The 22,398-nt window shown below is 42.6% G+C and overlaps 1 long non-coding RNA gene across 2 annotated transcripts in view; it reads left to right on the forward strand.

Annotated features, from left to right (window-relative positions):
• The window catches only part of LOC119481473, a 178,612-nt gene that overhangs the window by 24,658 nt on the left and 131,556 nt on the right, over positions 1–22,398 (forward strand). For both annotated transcript variants that reach the window (XR_005205197.1, XR_005205196.1), the window contains exon 4: positions 21,172–21,241. This is a non-coding gene — a long non-coding RNA (uncharacterized LOC119481473). The remainder of the gene's footprint in view (positions 1–21,171; positions 21,242–22,398) is intronic.

Raw genomic sequence — 22,398 nt, forward strand, 5'->3', positions numbered from 1 at the left:
TTTTCTCTAACCTGCCTGCATTTGGGGGCGCTATGGAGCCCTCAGGCGACACCCAATTTTCGCCAGTTCTGATGTATGTTCCAGTTTTCGTGAGTTTTCATCCTAAGTGCCTCAAAAATTTGATCTCGCAGTAGAAAAATAATAATAATCTTAGAAAAAAACAGTAGGTGTCCTTGCCAGGGACCCAAATTCGTGCTCGGGCCCTAATAATATTCAGCACTAGGCATGCCACGACAACCAATACTTCTGAATCCTGAAAACGTGACGGTACTTGTATTTCTGCAGTATCGCAGGTACTATCGGTACCGTCAGGGACTAACGACGACCCGGGGACGATAGAAAATGTGTTTGGGACGCAGTAAAATCACTATAGGCTAGTTAACGTTAGCTGTTAGTAACACAGTCCTGGCTAACGTCAAAGAGAGGTGCCACACATTATGATGCTTTCAGGCTCTATACAGTAAAAATTAGTATATCGTTATCATGATGTTTTCAAATGGAATCTTGTAAAATGTAGTTTTTGTCGAGAAACTTGAATAAATAAAGTTGTTTTAAGGAGATGTTTTCATCTGTTTAACTTCATAACAACAACCAGAATGCAAACGGCAATAAAGGATGTTGAAGTACATGGGATTTATTGTTTTTATCTGGGTAATGCATCTCTACACATAACAAAAAGCAATATCCATCAGAGAATAACTAATAATTAATGTTGAATAAGATAAGATAAGATAATCCTTTATTAGTCCCACAGCGAGGAAATTTGGGACTTTCACATTATTATTACATATCTAAAAAAAACCAACTAAAAACAAAGTATTCAGATAGTGATTTGGAGGTCGATTACCATGACAATGGTCAAAGGTACGAAGCATTCAGGTATCTGGTATCGTGACATCTCTATCCAGCACTCTGATAAGACTGACTCATAGAGGAGAGAGCAGGCGAATGCAGAAACTTGAGAACTTGACTGAAAAATCCTCCCTAGCACCGTCTAAGATCAGACTACTGAAAGACTACTCCAGCATTTCAGTATTAAACGTGCATAACTGTGAGGGGTTTGTGGTTGTCTACTGGTTGAAAGGTATACCGCGTCATGTCTCGCCAGTTCCCCATCTTTCTCCCTCACCTCATTTTCTGTCATTTCGTTACTGTTTGCTAACAAAAGCTAAATTGCAGACCGTCGAAAATCTAACAGACGGACTGAAATGTTTTGTACCAACTGATCATGTTGGTGAACGTTTACCTCGATCAGCCACTGGAGGTCGTGGAACCACCTTCTTAGTGACCACTGCTTGCATCCTTTTTCTTCCTGTCCTTGCCGCCCCACATCCCTCCATCCCTCCATCCATCCATCCCTCCATCCCTCCATCCCTGAGGGTCAGACGCTGCTTGTGTTTTTGTCGTTCATTCGGCCCCTCGCTGCCTCTCCGCCCCTCTTTTCCATTCCTTTCTCTCTCTCTCACTCTCTCAGCAGAAATGCTTTATTGTGGTTTTTGGTGTTTCGGTGGAATTATTCCTCCTTACCCCCCGAGCTTTGGCAAATGACGGAATAAGCCCATGGTAATTCCTCAGCGCTAACCACAAACATGAGTGTGTGTTCATACATGTGTGTGTGTGGGTACTGTGTTTGCTCTCTGACGTCTATGGAAAAGAGTTCCCTCTCTCTCTTGGCTTCGCCCCCCTGAAGCTACAGGGTCGTATGTGTGTGACAGAGAGAGAGAGAGACTCAGCTCCGCATTAACACCGTGTAGCACCGTGAGCCGGTATGACTTTATAACGACAACTGAGATGACTGATTTTACTTTTTCCACTTATCTCCTCACTTGTAATTACAGCTTCGTGAAAACAACCAGAATTTATCCACTAGTGAGCGTTCTTGTTGCACGTCCCAGAAGTCTCCTGTCCATCAAACAGCATTGGACTTTGTCCTCTTTGGAGGTTTTTTTCGAAACAAATATGATGCAGTAGTGCATGAAACAGGTAACCTGAAAAAAATCATGTGCCTCTGTGTCCTCCGGTGCTCCTAACGGTATCTGCAAGATTTCACAGACTGGAGGAAAACAAGCAGTCAGAGCTGATCTGAGGTCTGACCTGTGAGGAAATGACCTGTGATTGGTCAACGTCTCCCGTCACGGGCTAGATTTTCTAAAGCCTGAAAACAGAGCCATGAGGAGGAACAGAAGTCTAGTTTTCTCTCAGAACACTTGAATTATAATATGCTGAAAGGTTATTATGGAATTTTTTCCCAATGATGCCAAAAATGATAATGATTATTTTATTTTTTGCAATTTTTATTTAGTTATTGAGTGTCAAGATCGTGGTGTTGTACAGTAATAGCTGCTTTCACTCTTTTTGTACTGTTCTTTTAGTCTATTCTGAACTGCAATTACTCACTCATGAACCAAAAATACAATACATACAAATACAACGTACAATAAAAATATACAATCCAAATCTTATCTTGTGGGAATCAGTGGTAATGGGAGTCATGGGAATGAGACGCCTCTCAAACTTTCTCTTTTCTTACACAATAGACATTTAAAAAGTACACGTGAAACCTGATGGAACAACGGAGCAAAACAATAAATGCTCCTCATGAAGCCGGCCTCGTGTTAAAGATCATTATACGGGACAAACTGCGGCCTTTTTTTAATGAAGACAACACATGCTGGTTGAGCCAGTCCCGAGTGCGACCCCGTGACCTCACCATGTACATGTCACAGGAATGCCTTGTAGCCGAGGTGCTGAGTGCTCGTTTGTGACTTTGAGTGTGTGTGTGTGTTGTAAAGGTGTTGAAAGATCAGTCACAGCACCCTCTCCTGCTAAACAATACCAGCTGAGGTACCAGGGTCAAATCATGTCTAAACACACACAAAGTATGCTTCCACACATGCACAAAACACACTCGTGGCATGTTTGTCTGCACACACACAAAGTCACGTAACTGTAAAGTCAAACCGTCTCTATACGGAGAAATGAATCTGATGGCAAATGTGTTTCAAGATACACAAATTAAACAAGATTATATGAGTGAATACATTATGATCAAAACATGATTTCTATACACAATCAAATGCAACCCAACTTCATAGCGAAGCTAGATATAAAATACAGACTTATTGTACGTATTAGATATTATATTATCTGTTATGCACGATTCATGATGCCTCTCACCATTACAGGCCTCCACTCTACCAGAAAGCCTAAAAAGACTTCTGCCACTCGACTAATCAATGAATTGATTGTTTCAGCTCTACCAGGGCTCTACGTTCACTTTTTTTTTCATGTAGCACTGGTGCTAAAGAGGCAGAAAGTTTTGTAGCAAAGGCCACAAAATAGTAGCACGAGTTTACCGATTTAGTTTTATTTTGTTATAGCAGCTGGTTTACGAGGCTCCAGACTAACTTTTTTCACTAACGTCCTGAAAAATCATTTAAAACTTAAAGGGACTATTTGTAACTTTCAGAAATGCTTGTTAACAGCGACACCTGTGGCCGTGAAGTCAACGAAAGTCAGCGTCGGGCTCGCGCTTGCTCGCTCTAAATAGACACGAACGAGCATCGCTCAACACAGTGAGGCGACACACGTCAGCTAAAAGCACAATATCACTCTATATTTCAGCTGCTTGGCAGTAATGTTAGCTGACCAGACGAAGGTCTCTCCATGAATCAATGCTGGCTTTTCCTGCTCAGAAAAGCGTGTCGGTGGCGGGGCTGAGCAAAAAGAGAAACTTTACTGTCTCCGACCGGGTGCCGCTTATAACGTTTCTCTCTGCGGATCCCTGTCACTTCACAAGACACGGAAAACCTCTGTTGGTCTGGAGGAGCTGCAGCAGTTATTTCTGCACAAACATCCACTGTACATTCACTAGATATTCTCAGAGCTAAACTAACTCTTCTGCAGTGTGGAGTGAGCGCGCGTTCACGTCTAGAGGTGGAGCGAGCTGAGCAAGAATGCGCGCACTGTATGAGTGAAGGCAAACAGGCAGAGGAGGAGAGGCAGCGGCTACACGCGAACGCGCATATGCGAGCGCGCATGTGTCCCGGCCCACTACATTTACACGCTTAAAAAGTTACAAACAGTCCCTTTAAACTCCTTTCACACCTGTGAACAATCTTGTTATGAAATGAAGTTTTCACATGTCAAACGAATGCTCAGATGTAGGAAGTCCTGCATTTCCTGGAAGAGAGTGTTTTAATGTTTTACAGCAAGACAAAGGAAGGTCATTTAGATTCATAAATACTCTGACATGCTTTTCTCAACATACAGTACGTATAACTAGGAATGTAGAGTAGAAAACCAGGTCAGTTAGAGGGGTTTGTTTATCAGGGGTGGAGTTAAGGTCAGGTTCAGGTCAGGAGGAGGGTAAAGGTCAGCCTCACGGTGCTGAGTTAAAGACGGGAAAGGTTAAGGTAGGTCATGTAGTGGTGAGGTAACCAAGTGTGTGTGTGTGTGGGTGTATGATATGACATAATTTGTTTATCCAAAGCTTGTGTGTGTGTGTGTGCGTGTGTGTGGGAGCGCCACCAACCTCGCTCAGCCAGTAAATCTGACAGAACATTTGTTTGGCCTCTGAACCGTGATCACCCCTCAGAGTCCTCTTTCTCTTTCTGTGTGTGTGGAGACATTTCACGAGGCCTGCTGAAGCCATCAGTGATAGAAAGAAAGTAGAACTAGTGAGAGGGAAAGAGAGGAGATGCAATGTTAAAAAAATAAAATAAAACTTAAACTAAAAAAAATAAAGGGACAGAAGAGGACGAAAAACAAATGATGAAAACGAGCGGAAATATTTCTGAGGCTGGTTCAGGCTGTTCTCATACTCGCCGTGTTGCGAGTACATGAGCACAGTATCGGACCCGATACCCGTTTATTTTGAAAAGACTTTATGCTTGTAACAAGTGGAATTTGACACGTGTTGACGTGCATGAAAAATAACTTTTTGTAAGATATCATACGAACCGTTGTGTGATGATACATTCACTGGTTTGATCCAAATTTGACTGAATTCCTTTATATGGTGAAATAGGGACTGCATTTCTGGAGATCCACCATGTCCTTACAGAAATTTATGATGATTTAATTAATGCAGATTAAGTTCAGTTGAAGTGTTTTTCATTCATGTCACCCACTTTGCTTCAGCCAGGTTGATGGAATCTGCACTTTTTGAGACATTTCAAAGTCAAACACACATTTAGGGCTTTGGTTGACAGTTGATTGGACAAAGACCCTTTAAGCATGCAGTCTTCCTCCAAGCTCTTTCTTCTCCTCCGTCCCTCCTTCCATCCGGTGATCGTCTACAGTAATGACCATGACTCCCGTAGCAGAAACACTCTCCTCTGCACTATTCAGCCCCGGGGCTTTTAAGACGGAGGAAAAAAAAAAAAAGGAACCAAGAGAAATTGCGAAGCGGGCCGTGATGGGAGGAAAGTATGTGGAAGGAAATGAGAAAAGGAAAGTGCAAGACAAAAAAGAACGTCAGTGGCATTTTTTCCCCCTTGTGCACTCTTCACCTTCCAGGATGGGAAGAGGTGAAAAGGGCAGCGAGAGAGAGGGCGAAAATCGGGACGAGAACGAGGAGGAAGGGAGTGAAGACGAGCGATAAAGGGGGGATGAAGAAAGAAAATATGAAGAAAGAAGAAGAAGTGTTTGGAAAAAAAAAAGGATGAGCGGTTCTGGGAGGATTTTAACGAGCATGTCGGGGTCTCAATAGAACCAGGGGGGCCCTCTTTAGAGAGAAAGAGCGTATATTTGTGGGTGTGTTAAACACATTGACCCAAGTTTCCCATCGGGAGGAGAGGGTGATGAGGGGAAGAGAAGAGAGTGGCTGGGAATAAGAGACGACAAGATGAAATAAACGTAGAAGGAATTGAGTGAATGAATCAGAATCAGAAAATAATGAGGTTATGTATTCACCAATTGGCCACTTTTGGTTGTTGTGCTACATAAATGAACGGAAGTGGAGAGCGCAAATGAAGTGGTTGGAACGACAAGATGGAAGTAAATTCTTCTCCGTCGGGTCAAGAAGAGGCTACAAGTTGGAGCCCACCATTAGCTTCTCTCTGACCTTCCTGTGCCTGTAACACCAGCCTTATGAACCCTCATCACTACATCACCAAACCCTCTGCGCCACGCCGTGAACTCCCTACGAGCCCATCAAGGACGCTCTTACGAGCCCCCGAGCGCCATTTAAACTACGATTTCCCAGGCAGGCCCTTAAACGCTGCACAAAGGCCCTCCTGTCACCCAAACTGACACCAAAACCTCTCCAATCGCACCGCTGCACACACACACGGAGGAGTGGCCTTGTGGTTTGGAAGCTGTGCTGTGACTGCGAGGTCACGGGTTCAATCCCTGCAGTGGTCAGTCAATAAGACACCACCCTCCGTTTGACCCTTTGGAGGCCTTTAACGTGATCATTTCCCATAGCGAATGCCAATAATGTAATAAAACAAGTGCAATGAAGCCTGTAATGTAATAAGAGGCAAATAATGCAAGAAAATATCAAAATAACAATATAATGCCAGCATCGTTAAACTAACTTGTTCATTATTAACTCTCAATTCTCAAGCCAATTTTCAATTTAATAGGACATCAATATTTAAGGCAGCTCAACAACCTTGACAAAGAGACGCAGGCCAAAACATAGTCTTTCATGCACTGGTCAATTTCGCTTCCATTACATGTCTTCTTATAGACAAATGGAAAGAAAACATCCAAAATACACAGTTTGGACTACTATTTGCGTCTGTAGATTTCTCCCAAATTCGCCAAAAGTTAGCATTAGATAATGCCTCATTTGCATATTTGAACATAACATTTAAGAAAACTTATAATACAAAAAATAATTATCTTAATGTAAGTAAACAACTGGGGAAGTTTTATGGTGATATCTAATAGTTATTTTTTATACCCTAATCAGCTGTAGTGTTCAAAATGTATGAAATTGTACCGTTTTTTTCAGACTCTGAGCCAGAAATCTCCACTTCAGTAGCACTTACGTACACCAAACTTTCCAGTTTCATTCCTATCTATATTTTGAAGGTTTTTACAAAGGGGTTTGTTCATATATCATTCATAGCCTGATTTATACAACATTTTATTCCTAAAAACATGGCGAAAATTAATTTTTTTAATGGCTGTTGACAGTATTTTCTGATTTGTGGAGTGATAAAAAGAGATATCCAAAATCCCTTCTGTAAAAATCTTTGACTCTAATATGTCAGCAAAATGAAACAATAGCTTTGAACCTGGCTTTATCCCATGTTCAGATTTCTGTTCTGGAAATGTATGAAAATTAGCGCATATTTGATAAAATAATGCCTCATTTACTTATTTAAACATACATTGTCAGAAAACTTGTAATACAAAAAGTAATTGTCTTAATGTAAGTAATCAACTGGGGGAGTTTCATGGTGATATCTATTAGTTATTTTTTTACCCTATTTACCTGTAGTGTCTTCAAAATGTATGACATTTTACAATCCATATCTTTAAAGGCCGTTTTCTGAGCCATAAATCTCCACTTCAGTAGCACTTACATACACCAAACTTTCCAGTTTCATTCCTATCTATATTCTGAAGGTTTTCACTCTGGGGTTTGTTCATATATCATTCATAGCCTGATTTATACAACATTTTATTCCTAAAAACATGGCAAAAATAGATTTTTAATGGATGTTGACAGTATTGTGTGATTTATGGAGTGATATAAAGTAGAAACCTTTGACTGTAAGTCGTCAAAAAAATTAAACAATAGTTTTGAACTTGACTTTATCAAATGTTCAGATTTCTGTTCTTGAAATGTATGAAAATTAGCACTTAATTGATAAAATAATGCCTTATTTGCATATTTAAACATACATTTTCAGAAAAAGAAGAACAAAAAAGAATGTAATGCTTTATGGTGATATCTATTAGTTATTTTTCCCTATTCATCTGTTGTGCCTCCTCTTAAAATCAGAGGGACAAAACCGTCAAAGAAAAGCAGGATACAAAAAAAGTGTAGTCCGTTCTCATGAGGAACTTTAAAGTTCCTGACTCTGGGCCTGACCTTTGACAGCACCTTTCTGAAATGTCAAAAATGCAGCGGCATCGATGAGAAAATAAGCCAGGTTTTCTCATTTCCTCAAAAATTGCCTCTTCAGAGTCATATAAGGTTTTTGCAAGATGCTAATGATTTGTTTTAGCAGTGGGGGGGCTCTATGGTAGCATGTTATAAATACCTTACGGGCCCCTTAGCAGCATCTTACGAGGGCCTTATGAACTGCTCATGAACCCTGGGTCTTTTCCCAGGCACCTTAAAGTAAACAACACAGAGGCTCCTTAACCCCCAAGATGGTGGACTTACTTAACAAGACAGACACATTAGTGCTGGATAGCGCCGAAAAATCCAGCAAAACATAGCTGCCTTTAAAAAAAAAAAAAAAAGGAAAAAGGAAATGACATGGTTATTAACAAATTAGACATTTTGACCCGGAAAATCCATTCAAACTTTAATTGTAGGCTAATTCACCAGGGCATTAATGAGAAAGTCAGACTCCATTTATGTGAAAAAGCACATTTTTACACATGTTGCAAGTTCGGCAATTGGAATTTTTGCAGGAAAACCAAAACTGAGGCAAAAGAGGCTTAAAAGCTGAGTAGAGCTGCAGAGTTGGTGATGTTTTATGGTGGGTTTCTCACTGCAAGAAGTCCCTTTAGCATCACATTTGGTCATTTTGTTCAGTCTTAAAGAGGACCTATTGTGCTTTTTCCCTTTTCTGTAGTGCATTATATAGTTTTTCTGCCTCCGCGCCGGCGACAGTCGTGGCCGGAGGCATTATGTTTTTGGGTTGTCTGTCCGTCCGTCTATCCCATTCTCGTGAACGCACTATCTCAGGAACACTTTGAGGGAATTTCTCCAAATTTGGCAAAAACGTCCACTTGGACTCAAGGATGAAGTGATTCAATTTTAGTGCTCAAAGGTCACTGTGACCTCACGTACGCCCCATTCTTGTGATATCTCATGAGCGCCAAATTGAGCAAATTTCTTCAAATTTGGCACAAACGTCCACTTGGACTCAAGGATGAAGTGACTAGATTTTGACGGTCAGAGTTCAAGGTCACTGTGACCTCACGTTCATCCAACTCTTGTGAAAGCGACAACTCAAGAACGCCTGGAGGGAATTGTTTTACATCTGCCACAGACATCCACGTGGTCAAAGGTCACTGTGACCTCACAAAACACATTTTCGGCCAACACTCAATAATTCACATGCTAATTATGACAATTTTGCACAAATGTCTAACAGGATAAAATGATGAAGTGATTATATTTTGGACAGACATTGACGTAAACTGCATCTGGCGGAGGCATATAACCGCGACGCAGCAATTCTAGTTTTAGATATCTTTCATGAAATAATTGATATTGATATTAACTGTTACTTGCAGCACTAGATTTAACTGTTATCTGCACACAGCCGGTTGTTCCACTGAACCTCCATGATGGCGCCAGATGTCATTCCATACTGCAGAGACCCGTATTGGTGTCTTCTGCTCTGACTGCAGCAGCAGCGATCCTCCAACGTTACAGGCTAATGAGTTTGTCACAGCGCCCGTGGCCGTCTCCTCTGGCCCCCCGTTCCCGTTTAATACGCCCTGAGAGCCTTTTACATGCGTGTTCTTTTTACTAACACGTGAAGAGGGTGTGAAAGTCAGAAAAGAGGATGTGAAGTCCATGTTAACAGTGTGGGAGACATGACTTTTCCCACTCGTATATTGACAGACTGTCAGGCGAGGGTCAGCGACTTACTGTAACACAAGTGTGTGTGTGTCTGGGTGTGAGTCACCCAGCTAAAGGCCGATCGCTGTGCCAGCTCTCTGTTCTGTGTCACTATTAGAGAGCCGCTCAGAGTGAACACATCATTAAACCTCAATAAAAAGCCTTTATTCACCCCCAAATTATTACAGCAACATGTGTGAAACAAGTGTGTGTGTGTGTTGAGAGTGTGTAGTAGTACAGTACACGAGAGAGACAGACTGAGGGAGTTCACAAAGAGTACTGTATTCCTCTTATAAAAGCCTTTGTATTTAGTAATATTCTTGGAAGACGTGTGTGTGTGCGCAGCGGTTGGTCCAGTCATGTCAACGTAATGGAGCATGATGGCTTTTTGCTGTAGGTGCCAGAGAACGAGAGAGCGCAAGATGGGAAGCAAAACCTAGAGAGAGAGAGAGAGAGAGAGAGAGAGAGAGAGACGAAGTTCAGGCCCAGTAACACCAGAAAGTGGTACAGCGAAATTCACCCATGCGTGAAATACTTTGTTTTTAGTGACTACTCACAGGGCTAGATTGGGAACTACTGCAGCTGGCGAGCTAACAGCTAGAATGCTAGCCAGAAGGGAAGAGAGAAGGAGATGATGAATGAATGACTGACTTTACACTGCATTGCTTTATGGCAACATTTGTGTGTGTGCCAACATAAGAGTTAGTTGTTGTAGTAGTCAATAGTAGTGAAATTCCACGATTCTCTGTACCCAGTTCGATACCACGGTAAAAAAACAAAACAATAAATTCCATATACTTCAACATCCACTCCTTTATTACAGTTTGCACTATGTTTTTGTGAATTTATTATTTATCTTTGATGATCTGCCTCAAGTTTCCAGCCAAAAACTAAATTTTAAGATTGCATTTTAACGCATCATTATAACGTTATAATATACCGTAGCCCAATACAAATTTTTACTGAATAGAGCTTGAACACATCATAATGTACCTTTGTATGTTAGCTGTTAGCTCTTTTATGTAGCGTAGCAGGACTGTGTTGCTTACCGCCGGCTGAAAATTAACGTTAACAAGCTTGCCATCTTGGTTTTTGGCCGTCGCCATCTTGGTTTTTGACCAGTGCCATCTTAGTTTTTGGCCGTCAGCATCTTGGTTTTTGGATGTCAGCATCTTGGTTTTTGACCGTCAGCATCTCGGTTTTTGACCATTGCCATCTTGGTTTTTTGGCCGTCAGCATCTTGGTTTTTGGATGTCAGCATCTTGTTTTTTTTGCCGTTAGCATCTTGGTTTTTGGCCGTCGCCATCTGGGGTTTTGGCCGGCATATCTTGGTTTTTGGCCGTCGTCATCTGGGTTTTTGGCCGTCAGCATCTTGGTTTTTGACCTTTGCCGTCTTGGTTTTTGGCCGTCTGCGTCTTGGTTTTGGCCGTCCCCAGGATGACGGTATGCCGTTAGTCTGTAGAAAAAGTGTAAAAGAGTACCGTCACATTTTCAGACTTTTGGCATTGACTTGGTACCGAAGCATGGGTTCCTGTGACATCCATAGCCAACATACACCATTTGGCCAAAAGTATGTGGACACCCCTGCCCCAAGCCAATGATTTCCTGTGTCAACAATCTCAGAACTCATCGGCGATAGGTCTGACCAAGATTTAGCTCCTGGGGGCAACGGCCAATACTTTTGGGCATCCTATGTTGCCAGCAAATATCCAGGCCAAGACTTCCTCTTCCATGCGTTATTGTCTACAGTCCGATTAGCAATTTGAGATGCGAGACTAGAGTCGGAGTTGAGAGACGGCGTCTATGACCTGATTGAATATCTGCATTCATATGCAAATATCAGTTTATAGAGATTAATAAAAGCTAAATCATCGTCAGATAATAGCCAATGGGTTCGGCCTCTTTTGGTGTCCACACAGACCTGCATGCAACCAAAGCCTGCTCAAACATGACTGGCAAATACTACTCAGACTACAGTACAAACAGAAACCAGAACGCTTCTGATTCCAAAATCTTGTCCCATATTCATATGCATAATCTCTTTATTGAGATTAACATGACAATGACTCCCCCGTGCACAAAGCCAGATCCATAAAGAAGTGTTTTTCCCAGTTTGGTGTGGAAGAACTTGACCTCAACCCCATCCTACTCCTTTGGGATGATATGGAACAAGCCAAACCTCATCACCCAGCATCAATGTTGGACCTCAGTAATGCTCTTGTGGCTGAATGAGAACAAATCCCTACAGCCATTTTCCAAATCTGGTAAAAATCCTGAAACCAGAAGAGGCCAAGTAGTGAAGTAGTTTGTTCAAAGTGTGTGTACATGTCTGCATAAACATCATGCGGTCATGTTTTAAAATGGTAGGCCCGTTCATTTACATGTATAGGATAAATGTGTGCATACTGGCCTTTACCTACTGTGTGTTTTATTAAAACATGTAGGCGTGCCCACCCAGGTCACCACATTCAAGCTTTATGTGATGAATTGAGTTCAAGTTAAAAGTCTCAACACCACCGCATTGAGATTCAGCTACACACACACACGGGCCACTGATATGCGTCACAGCCTGTACTGTAAGCTGGACTGGGATATGACCGCAGCCTACGCAAAACGGCTGGCTGGGTCCACACACACATACACTTGCCCAGCAGGGTCCGGGAAGGCCTGGTCCTGATCCGGGGTTTGTGTTTTGGCTTCGGTCCGGTCATCACTCTTCAGCTCTGCTCGCTGACCGAAAATTCACCTTCAACTTAGTGCTTTGAGGACCTTTTGCGTTGCTGTAATAAGAGATTTAATTCAAGTTTTTCAGTTGGCTCGAGTCAAATCTTGAGTCTCGGCAGGAAAGCAAATAAACGCCTCAAAGTGTCTCAAAAGTCTTATTTCAGTCAGGTTTAAGAGCATGCATTAATATGCATTAGTTACATACTATTTCATATATTAATAAGAGTTTATTAATATGTATCTATTAATGTATTTATTGCATTTATTACATCAGTGATGGATGATTCTATTTTGCTGTCTTAAAACGTTTAGTTGACTGTATTTGAAAGTACTTTTCTCGACTTTTCTGTCACGGACAATTGACTTGACGCTAACCTGATGTGGTAAACCCTTAGACTGTAGACATAGAAGTGGACATAGTCACCATGAAGTCACCCATTGGTTTGTGGACTACGCTTTTGAAGCCTCGAGTTCAGCATTTTGGCCGTTGCCATCATGTTTTTTTGGCCAATCGCCATCTTGGTTTTTGGCCATCACCATCTTGGTTTTAGGCCATCGTCATCTTGGTTTTAGGCCATTGCCATCTTGGCTTTGGCCGTCACCGTCCTGGTTTTTTGGCGGTTGACATCTTGGCTTTCGGCTGTCACCATCATCTTGGCTTGTGGCCATTGCCATCTTGTTTTTTTGGCCATCACCATCTTGGTTTTTCTCTGCATTTGCTTCCTTTTTTCAGAACCGGAGGTTAAACCACACCCGCAAATCTTTACATCTACTGTTTTCAGACAGAGCTAGAGCCGTAGTATAAATCACCTCATCCAGGAGGCCCATCTCATCCAGTGGGCCCACTCGTTCACAGGGCTCGACTCCTCCAGGAGGGTTCAGACTGACGAGCTGAGAGTGTGTTACTGCTACCGACCCAATCACATGCTGGCAGAACACACACACACACAGAAACACACACATAGGATTACACTAATGCATGCATGCAAACTGGCATACAGTGTCTCTCTCTGACCCCGAGGCAGTCCCAGTCATGTGGTTGTGGGAATGTCGCTGGGATTTGTGTTTCAGTGACTGCAATAACAGGGATCAAATGGGAACATGTGGATAGAATTCCAAACCCGGGGCAGAACACAGCGGTGCTTGTTTAGGCCCATTTTTGATGTCGCTGCTTTTCATGAGGATTAGTTTTATGGCGTTTTTGTTTATCATTAGGGAGAAGGCAGCGAGGACAGCGCGGGCCAAAGACGTGCGACAAAGCTCGTATAAGAAAGATCTGAGGCCCTAAACGCACCACGGCCTCTCTGTGTGACTCCCAAAAATATCCACGAAAACACATAACTCCAAATGACTTCAATAATCATCCATGATGAGTTTTTATTTTCATGCTGGTAAACCAAAAACTCACTTTTCACACGTCATTTGGTCTCGTTATTTTAAATGTCTATGACCTCTGTCTACCCGGTCATGACTGTTACTGTGAGATGATGACTTAATTTATGTCATATTTTCATCACCTTACAGATGCTGCTCCTGACGACTAAGGAGGCGACATACTGTAATATCACCTGGATTCAATACAAAGTACAATCACCAGCCTCTTTTCAATTAAGTTTAAGTAAGAGATAATGTACAGCTGTTGTGAGAGAATCCCTGACAGGGATCCACGATGCTGCACGGTGGACCCCGACCCCTGAAGGGGATTCTGTCACAACCATTGTGAGTGATTATAGCCTGACACGGCTGTCGTAGGTGATCGGGAATGATGAATGAGTGTCGTGTGTGACTATCGATCATTTTATCTCGTGTAGTGTGTCATAGTACACGACAACCGACGCCGCGTCTGGGACACCTCATGACGTCCCGACAGAAAGTCTAGCATGTTTGATTTTGCTTTCCACAACGTGTTCCGTCACGGCCGTGTATTTGACCAGCTGAGCAGCTGTATACAGAAGGCTACTTATGCAGAACGATGTCATCGGACCTTCAACTGCTGCCAGACCTCGCAGAGGATATTCAATCTAGGTTGTGTCGGGGACAGGGGGACCGACATGTAGTCTGTCATGCGTCGCGGCCAAGTCATGTCAAGCATTTATGACTCTCAATCGTCTAATCTGACAAAGTGACCATTGTAACCGTCAAAAATATCTGATCCTGGCATTAGAAGGGCCCGAACCCTAGGTTAGGAACCACCGGACTGAACTAGCTGACTGTATATAAAGTAGTAACAACTAGCTCCACCTGGAGCAGCTACAGCAGTAAAATGCTGCTCTAACAATGTCTCCTGATATGTTATCATTTATTATAATAGTTTACTGCAGAACAAGTACTTTCACTTTTGATATTTCAGTACTTTAAATTGCCGATCATACTTGTGTACTTTTACTTAAGTGAATACAGGACTTTTCGTTGTAATGGAGTGTTTACTTACAAGCAGTCTGAGCATGTCTTCCACCACTGCTTTTATTTTGCTGCATATTTCCTGTCTTCAGTGTTGATCGACCTCAACATGTTGACAGTTTTTTCCACACGAGTTTCACATTTTTTCAACGTGTCTGTTTGGTTTTATATAAACTACATCAGGCTGATGTTAAATGCTCTATTATGCTTTATATTATAGCCTCTCACACATACTGTAGGAAATCCTGCCTTCTTTATTTGTGGAAATAAAGAAAACGTCCCATCCAGTCCAAAGGTCAGCCTGGAGCGTCTCCGTGAAGCACGCTACTGAATTATTCATAGTTGTCATAGTTTGGAAGATTATTTAACGGTTTCAGCTGACAGTGGTTATGTGTGTTTTCACTCAGCGTCTTGGGGTTTGTTCTCATGCTTTGTGTGACGGCGGCGTAGAAAGTCGTGGTTTTGTTCTCGTCTTCACGTGACGGAGCTCGTTGCCTCCGTCGGAGGTGTGTGCGTGTTTGGTAGTTGTCGTGCAGGGCGAGGCTCACAACATGAAATGTTTTATGCATGAAGAGCACGTGTAGGAGAAAGCTGGTATTTCCTGTATCTGTACACACACACGGTCCCCGCTGTCCTTTTGCCCTCGTCTTTTTTAAATTTCCTGCATTTAGTGTCTGGATGCTTGTTTGGTTTGGTTTGGGAGGACGGGGGGGATATAGGGCACTTTTCATAAAGGACAATACTTACAGAATCCTTCAGGCGAGGTCACGGTGCTCAACTATTCTCAACATCTGTGACCCCCGTCTACCCCTCTCACTGATATGAAATGATTCACTTTATCAGACTCAAAATTGACTTCCACCTGCTCCTAACATACTGAGAGAAAGCCCTTGAAGTGAATTACAGGTAGCTGGAAGGCTCTATTTGAGTCAATGAAGAGTGAGACGGTTTGGCCTGAATGTGACATGTGGATTTCAATCACTTAAAATAACATGGAGATGAAACAAGTGAAGGACGGTAGAAATACTTCGCATATTCTGCTCAAAATCAGATGAAATCATGAAAGTTCACCAGGAACTCCTTCAGATTCCAGCGGTGCCTCCGGCAGTGCCCAGTCCATCACAGACAGACCCAGATCCGGCTTCGCTGCCGCCTTCGACCTGCAGTCGGAGCTCCGGGTGGAGGCGGAGAGCTCTGTGCCTTGCAGCAGGAGCTCTTCCTCCGGCCAGGAGTACAGCTTTGTAGAGCTGTCGCAGTGAAGAATTTTCCCCATGCGGTGATAATGATTGGGTCAACATTGCATTTTATTGCTGTATAAATAAGCTTTATTGTTAGGCTATTTCTAGGTGCAGTATATTGTTGCTTTTTGAACGACAAAAAGGGTAAAAAGTGACAGTGACGAACGCAACGTTTTTTCCCAAAGTTGAACATTTTTCAACTCACGGCGACAAGGCTTGGTATTGCATTATGGTGGTTATTATGACAGCCCTAGAGCTTCGCCTCGCTGCCACCACGCTGCTGGAGGCCCGGGCCGTATCGCTGGGCCCGCTGGAGGGAAGTGGGGCACGGGAGAACCAGAACCAGGACTGAGCGGGGCAGACTGTCAGACCCTGCTGCAGGAAACAGAGAGGTTTTCTAAAGGGAGTCTGGTGCTCAGAAACACTACCACTTTTGTCCACAGGGACCGCCAAAATCAACACAAAATGAAAGTTCCTCGCGGTAGCTTTAAAGCGAATGATTGATAGAGACAACAGGAAGCATTTGTCGCTCGCTCAAACATCGTAATGTTGTATTTTCGACATGGGAAGTCAAATACACGATATGCTCCCCTTTTAAATGGTATAAGTAAGTTTAAATATATCTCACCTTGCTTGATAAAGCTTCTAAAAACACGTGGCCATAATGAACTCCAGTGTAATGTCATATAAGGCAACAAAATCTAACCTTCAGATTTACAAACTCTTATTTCCCAGCTGTCCCTGACCTCAATCAGGAGAACCAGACTAATCTGCTCCTCTTTTTACTATTCCTCTCTCTCATGTTTTTACTCCTGCTTCTCCATCACTTCTTCTTCATCTCTCTCTCTGTTCTACTTTTCTGTGCAATTACAGCAGAAAATAAACTCCACTTGCATCAGTCAGGATCGATGCACAGGAAGGGATGCACACACGTTCAAATGTACACATATAATCACACAAACACACGACATTTTGAGCCACGCAGAAAAGCGAGGCTCCAGCAGTGTTTTGGTCCAGTAACGCCAGCGAGGAGACGGAGTCTTTCTGAGACAGAAACCATATAAAACGTGTTTATTTTTCCCTCTCTGGCCTTTGATGGCCAACTGGATCCATATGGGCCTCGGCGGCTCTGTTTAGCTGCTGGGATTCAGACACTTTAAACTGTTTTCCACATGGTCAGACGCTCGAGGTCACCTGTTCAAGTCCTGATTTAAACTCGGCTGGCTGCTCTGCATGTTAAATCCCCGTCTCCTCCCACGTCCTCACATCCACGAGGGTCAAAGGTTCAAATCAGGATTCTTAAGTTGTTATTTACTTCGTTCTTTTACTACAAGCAGCAGCTTTTCATGTGGCTCTTTTTGTCTCGTGTTTGTTTTAATTTGACTCCCCATATTTTCACCAAATGTTTGGATCAAAATCCTCCAGCAGGTCACAAGTTAAAGTCCTCGCTCAGCATGTTGGCGGGTGATGACTTGAAGTGAAATCTCTGTTAAATACCAAAGTTCTGGTTTTCATTTTCAATCCGAGGTTTTATCTAACGATTAAATACAATCACTTTATAATTATAAAGAATAGAACATGTCTGAGATAACACACTCTCACACACACACACACACACACACACACACACAGCGTAACCCCAAAACCACAGTTGTGTCTCCTCTCCATCTTTACAGCCTCAGTAAGACGTCACAACTCTTGTTTTAAAAGCCGGAAAAAAAGAGTCATTTGAGTCGGTTTCTGGTGTTTCTTTTTATCTTTTTTTTTTATTTTGTCGGTCTTTGGCCCACGCAGACAGATGTAAAGGCTGCAGGACTTCTGTCTCTCTCTCCGTCGGCCACATCCATCCATCCTACTCGAGTTGTTGTTCCGCTGTGTTGAGCAAAAATAACAAACCAGAGGAGGCTGAGAGAGAGAAAGATGAAGTCTGAATGCTGCCGTCAGATTAACGAAGAGGCTGCAGCACAAAGTTAGAGCGCTGTGATATATTTATTCCTTAAGTATCGTCTCTTAATGTGCACAAAGAAGCAGTTTAATGAAGCACAAAATAAGCCAAATGTACGATGTAAGACCTGGACCATATTTTCCCCTGTGTCTAAGTGACTAACAGAACGCAGCAGATGGCAGCTGCTAAACGCTCTGTAATGTAATCGCTCGGGGCAACGCCATTTATTTTCCTTTGGCGCAATGCATGATGGTATATAGTGCCTGTTTATAGTGAACTTCGTTGTCAACTATTTTTCACAATGCATTGTGGGATACTTTGAGTCCCCTAGGGTATAATAACTCTCAGTATTAGGGCTGTAATCGATTGAAATATTTAATTGCACATTTTTTATCTGTTCAAAATGTACCTTAAAGGGAGATTTATCAAGTATTTAATACTCTTATCAACATTGGAGTGGGCAAATATTCTTGCTTTATGCAAATATATGTATATATTTATTATTGGAAATCAATTTACCAACACAAAACAATTACAGATATTGTCCAGAAACCCTCACAGGTACTGCATTTAACATACAAAATATGCTCAAATCACTATGACTTGCCCCAAAACTGCATGTGATGATCATAAAGTGGGCATGTCTGTGAAGGGGAGACTCATGGGTACCCATAGAACCCATTTACATTCACACATCTTGAGGTCAGAGGACAAGGGACCCCTTTGAAAATGGCCATGCCAGTTTTTTCCTCGCCAACATTTAGCGCAAGTCTGGAGCATTATTTAGCCTCCTTCCTTCCTGCTAGTATGACATGGTTGGTACCGATGGATCCTTTAGGTTTTCTAGTTTCATTTGATGCCAGTATCTTTACTCTAGCGTTTGAGTGATTTCGGACACAGCCACAGTAGAGGTGACCACAGAGAGGGCGGGAGGGATAGAACAAAGGTCAACAGGGAGTGCAGACATGTGGTAAAACAAAACCTGACGGAGGAGCTGACGACCTGAATCCACCTCCTTTCATGACGAGCAGTACGCCCCAACTGTTTCTGACGTCTGTCAGATAATACAAGGAGAAAGCACTAGGATCAGTCACAGGTTACAGTAGCAAAGTGAAGGTCATGCCTCGCAGGAAAACTGTAGTGGCGAAATAAACTAAGTTGCTCAGAAGGAAGCATTTGAGCTTCTCTTAGCAGACGCACGTGGAGGTTTTGGTGGTCCAACAGAGTAAAGACGCGTCTCAGTTTTTAGGCCCGTCCCTGAACGCGACTCTCCATCTCTGCCTCCTGATGTCACCATTTATTTATTTCTTCTTCTTCTCTCGTGTTCCCATTTTACCTTTTCTCGCTTGTGGTTTTGTGGTTTCCCCGAAGACGAGTCAAACGCCGCTCCCTCCGGTAGCCAAGACAGACACGGTCGGCTGGAAGAACACAATCATTCTCATTAACTCCTCGCTCTCTCTCCATCTTAATTTTTCCCTCTCTCTGTCTCTCTTCAATGATGTGATAAACATCCACAGATGTGGATGGCACACACACACACACACACACACACGCACACACACACGCACACACACACGCACACACACACGCACACACACACACACACACAGAGGACAAGTAGCAGCCTGTTAGTGTGTTGTGAAGCTTTATAATTGGTCCATTTATCTTCATGTTAATATAATGTGGTGGAGTCCATCTAACTGTCACTGGGAGACGATTGGTTTCATATGTGAGCCTGGAGCATCCTCACACACACACACACACACACACACACACACACGCACACACACACACACACATTTTGAAAGGACTCCTGTGTTTTTTTTTCTCACAGAAACTCACATTAAACACACACACACACACACACACACACACACCTTGGCATGCAGTAGAGTGTTTCTGCTGGGACGGTCCGATGGTTGCACACCATTTCATCACTCCCTCCTCACCCTCTTCCTCCATCTCTGCTTGTCTGCTTGTCCCTTGGATGATCTCTCCATCTTTGACTCTACGTATCTGTGTGTCTCTCTCTGTATAAAGTGCACCAGGTACTCCGTCAGGTCATTTCACACTAAAGCACATTCATGGCAGGTTGGTAAAGGTAAAGCGAGAGTGATTATATTGGCATCATATGAAACTAGATCCATTAGCAACAACCATGTCATACTAGCTTGTCAGGAAGGAGGCTAAATAACGTTCCAAACTTGCGCTCAATTTTGGCGTTCAAAATGTACCTTAAAGGGAGATTTGTCAAGTATTTAATCCTCTTATCAACATGGGAGTGGATAAATATGTTGCTTTATGCAAATATATGTATGTATATATTTATTATTGGAAATCAATGAACAACACAAAACAATGACAGATATTGATCCAGAAACCCTCACAGGTACTGCATTTAGCATAAAACAATATGCTCCAATCATAACATGTCAAACTGCAGCCCAACAGGCAACAACAGCTGTCAGTGTGTCAGTGTGTTGACTTGACTATGACTTGCCCCAAACTGCATGTGATTATCATAAAGTGGGCATGTCTGTAAAGGGGAGACTCGTGGGTACCCATAGAACCCATTTACATTCACACATCTGGAGGTCAGAGGTCAAGGGACCCGTTTGAAATTGGCCATGCCAGTTTGGAGCATTATTTATCCTCCATCCTGAGGTTTTCTAGTTTCATATGATATCAGTATCTTCACTTTAGATTTAAAACTGAGCCCGCTACAACCTACAAAGGATCGATTGTGTTAACGCCTTAAAGAAATTTGCGTTAACTTCGACAACCCTAATTTTTGAGTGCTTATAACTATAATTATACAGTGCTATAAGCAGACTATACTGCATTATGTGTATGTTTACTGTATAACGCATTATAGACATGGGCGTCAAAGTTATCCATTGAATGGCGAAGCTCGTGCATTGAATTGACGACCCGCCTACGAGTAAACGCACACATCCTGAAATGCTTTGTTTAGCAGATTTCCACGAGCCAATGAATGGATACAAGACACTCGGATGATGCTGCACAGGAATTTTCATTGTCGTTCTTTCGGTCTCCGTTGAAGTCTGTTTGCTCTGATATTCTTTCTTTTTTTCCAGGCGCTCCGCTCTCCTTAACACCATTCGACGGAAACCTTTTTCTGGGACCATAGAGAGCCTCGGGAGGTGAGTACTATATACTATTTATATTGTTTTCGGGTGAACTGTTCCTTCACAAAGAAGTACTGTTTGTACTTGGTCTGTTTCGTCTTTATGTAACGTCTTAGCAACAAGTTGCTGTTCAGCATCATATGCCAAGAAACATGCACATTGATACACGTCTGGGTAGATCTCAACCATTATCCTTTGACACAGAGATTTCTCTTTCCTCCATCCGTCCAACCAACCTGTCGTCTTCTTCCCCCTCCCTTTGATATAAGAGGCTGATGTTCTTAAATGTTGTAATGGCTCCCCCTTTAAACTCCCTCATGTCTTCTGTCCTTCATCTGTCCATCAAGCTGGGTCAAACAGACATTTTCTCATGTATATTTTTCCAACCTCTATCTCACCCCCGCTATTTTCCAATTCCTTTTTTTTTCGTCCGCGTCCAGCTGTGTCTTCCTGCCTCGGTGTGGATGGTAAAAGATAAATACAGCCTGACTATGAACCACGACAACCACATGAGATGATGAGATGAGACAGTGCTCTACTGTCCTCCCTTTCTCTCTCTGTGTGTCTGTGTTACTGTTACTAACATGGAATAGATAATACTTTGATATCGCAGTACTCTATCATTTGTCTCGCGTCCACGTCGTCTTCGTTTTGCTTCAAACATAAAAGTCAGGACACAAAAGCCCAGGCATTAGTCATCTCCCGAAGCGTGCTGTCATATTTTGTAATATTTTGTTAACACGAGGACCGCCAGGCTCTTTAGGGGGTAATAGTTTTCTCTGAATCCCACGCCCAAAAGCATGTGTATCCTTTTGTTTGTGCTGATGGACCACTAACGTCAGTTTACATTTTGCAGTTCTTTAAATTTTCAAAATAAAATCTGATTTTGGTTTTCACATTCAAGGAGTTTATTTTGGTATTTTGGTGCGTCACAGTCACAAAATATTGCACAGGCATTTTATTTTTATATATATTGCACATATTGCATTGATTGAAGTATTGCACTTGTTTATTGCACACTCCTGGAGCACTTTCTCTGAGCATGTGTGCGTCTCATATAGGCGCTAAAGGGTGCTAAACGCCGACAGCCGTGACAAAGCATTGGTATTTGACGCCGTGGGAATGAGAACGGGCTGGAAGAACGGTCCCCTGTTTGACCCAACCATCCTCACCTCA

Source organism: Sebastes umbrosus, chromosome 22 (genome assembly GCF_015220745.1).
Source record: "Sebastes umbrosus isolate fSebUmb1 chromosome 22, fSebUmb1.pri, whole genome shotgun sequence".
Taxonomy (NCBI): domain Eukaryota; kingdom Metazoa; phylum Chordata; class Actinopteri; order Perciformes; family Sebastidae; genus Sebastes; species Sebastes umbrosus.